Below are 3,290 nucleotides of genomic sequence, written 5' to 3' on the forward strand. Positions count from 1 at the left end.
GTATAGGAAACATGCTTTTAGTATGACAGTGAAATTTTATTTAATAATAGCTTTTTATTTTTCAAAATACATCCAAGATAGTTTTCAAGATTCACCTTTACAAAATTCTGTATTCCAAATTTTTTCCCTTTCTCCTCCTTTCCCCTCTCTCCTAGACAGTAAGCAATCTAATTTAGTTTAAATATGTGCAACAGAAAACATTTTTTAAAGAATTATTTGTACAAGTATTTATTAGGTGAGTATGTGCCTTTTTCCCACTGAATAATTTCAAAACAGTTTCCCACTTTGAGTAGCTGATCTTCAGGGATTGTCCCTATATCAAAAGACATTAATCTGTGGTCTTTGGTGATGAGTCCCTTTCTATTTGACTGGACTGTTCTTATTTGGATGATAGTTGCTGAGTCCAGACCAGAACCTTTCTAGCTTGGGAGTGCCGCCCCAAATTGCTCTCCACTTGTAAAGTCTTTGAAAATCTAGTATCACTTCTGTACCATGATGAGGCATCAGGGAAGGATGCCAATATAAATACCTGTACTATATATAATACCCAAAAATAGAAACTCCTGGGTCTAAACCTGTGGAAACTCTTATCAACATTTTAAGAAATGTAAATATACTAGATCATGAATAGGATCATATATGTAGACTTGAAAGCAATCTTGAAAGTTATTTAGTTCAAACTCTTCACCATACAGATTAGGAAACCGAAGCCTGATGAGACTAAAAGCTTTTCTCAGGGTCACAAAGCTAGGGAATGAATTAGGTCTTCTGATTCTCACTGACTTCTAATTCAGTTCAGAAGGTATAGAATTAGACAGCTGTGAAGCTGGAGGTGAAATCTTAGACTATAGAACTCATGAAGTGAACAGAACCAGATTGTACACAGTGATAGTAAGATAGTGTGATGATCAACTAGGATAGACTGGTTCTTTTCAGCTTCTGCAGTGATTTAAGACAATTCCCATAGACTTTGGATGGAAAATGCCATCTGCATCCAAAGAGAGAACTACGGAGTATGCAGGCTGAAGCATACAAGTTTCACTTTTTCTTGCCTTTTCTTTCTCAAGGCTTTTCCCTTTTGTTATGTTTTTTTTCTTTCCCAATATGACAATATAAAAACATTAGAAAGGATTATATATGTTAACCTATATCACATTATTTGCTGTCTTTGGGAGGAGGGGAGGAAGTGAAGGAGGGAGAAAAAGTTTACAACTCAAAATCCTGCAAAATTGAATGTTGAACAAGTTATTCCCCAATTGATAAATGGTCAAAGGGTATGAACAATTTTCAATTAAATTAAATCCAGTTATAGTCCTATGAAAGAATGCTCTAAATCACTATTGGTTGGAGAAATGTAAATTAAAACAACTCTGAAGCACCTAACACTTCTCAGATTGGCTAGGATGACAGGAAAAGATAATGATAAATGTTGGAGAGGATGTGGGAAAACTGAGACACTAATGCATTATTGGAGGAGCCATAATAGATATATCCCACATAAACAAAACCTCTTTGGAAGGTCTTAAATTATTTTAAGAGCATAAAGAAGTCCTAAAACCAAAAAGTCTGAGAATTGTAAGATTAAATAATTCTCATGGTTCCTTTTTAGACGCGTTATCAGCTCATCTGTAAAATGGGAATAGCATTGTTTGCAAATTACCTATCTCTCAGGATTGTGAGAAAAGTGTTTTGTGAGGCACAAAGAATTCTAAAAAATTCAGCTACTAAGATTCTCTTTGATTATGGTTATTCCTTCAGCAACATTTCTCACTGCATCCAAATAAAGTAGCCCTCCATTACCCAACCCATCTCTTGAATTTATCAAAGTCCACTGAATATTCTATTCATGCCTTTCAGGATCAGCCTGTTTCCTTGACACTTACCCATCCAAATGCCCACTTACTCCTTATCTGAAATCTTCTAAACCAGAGAATGACCAACAATGATCTTAGATTTGCAAACAACTTTTCTCTAAAATTTCAATATGACCCTTAAAGCAATTGTGGGGCAGGAAAAAATCCAGCTTATTTAGATTTTACGATGAAAATGTTATGTATCTACTTATTTCCTAGAAATGGGAAAACATGGAATGTGTTCAGAGAAGGGCAAATCACTTAATCTAATTGGAACATAACATATGTGAGGGTCAGTGGTATGAGATACAAAACCAAAAAGATAGGGTGCAGGCAGCTTGTGGAGAGCCACTAAGGCCCTCAGCCCATGCTCATATTCTTCTAGATTTTCTGGCTGTTTGACAAAGCTCTGTCATCCCTCTCTGATTAAAGTAGGGAAATGAACAACACTTGGCTGTCCTCTAGCCTCTATTATAAAAATATATCGTGTATAATACGTAAAAAAATACCTAAATATTATTGCCTGGCACTCTGGCATTCCACCTTCTCTGTTTTAGTTCTCAGGAGTTTTATCCCAGTTTTTGCTGCCTCTAATTTGCTCCCACTAAACTTTAAATAGCCGTCCTAATCTCATTCTCTACTTGTTGAAGTTATACTCATTTTCAAAGGTTACCTCTTCCTTGAGGTCTTCCATAATCTGAATTCTTCCTCCCCTCATCCTGCCAGCACTTTGCTTAAGACCTCTCCTGTGTCCCTGATTTATCCAGTTTTATGTTTTCTGATAGACTGTGAGCTTTGTGAGCCACCTATCTCAAAAGACCCCAGTGCAGAATTATGGATATAATAAGTATATAAAATAAGAAAAGAAAAGATTTGTAGAACTGAATGGTTTCTTCTCAATCTTCATCATCTGGATATTTTTATTGCAAATTTAAGCAGTTACCCACCTATGCCTTGCATAAAACAGTCATTAAATAGGCATGGTTTTTGCACTGTGGACTTTGCAATTAAAAGAAGAACATTGATACAAAGAGATGGAAAGCTCCCACACACACTAGAGCTGAACCAAGAGGAAACTCAACAATCCCTCACTGTATAAATGAAATAAAAGGCCCCTGTCCAGCCAGAGGGATGAAGGGAAGTGAGTGTGCTATTTGGGCAGGGTGGATATCAAGGGAATTTCTCTACTCTGTTAGGGAGGGCTTCATGGAGGAGATGGGATGGAATTTCTTTTAACCCCTGAAGATCTCCCTTCTTCTAGATCTCCCTTTCTCTCTACTCTGATTTCGCTAAACATATTCTCTCTCATTTTTTTCTGTTGTTTTCCCATTCCCTTTATGATTCAGAATAGGAATTCCTAACTCAAGGGTCTATAGGCCATCGAGGGGCTTATGATATTAGATGGAGGAAAATTCTGTCCTTTTTACTTATTTTTAA

The sequence above is a fragment of the Antechinus flavipes genome, chromosome 1 (genome assembly GCF_016432865.1).
Source record: "Antechinus flavipes isolate AdamAnt ecotype Samford, QLD, Australia chromosome 1, AdamAnt_v2, whole genome shotgun sequence".
NCBI classification, from domain to species: domain Eukaryota; kingdom Metazoa; phylum Chordata; class Mammalia; order Dasyuromorphia; family Dasyuridae; genus Antechinus; species Antechinus flavipes.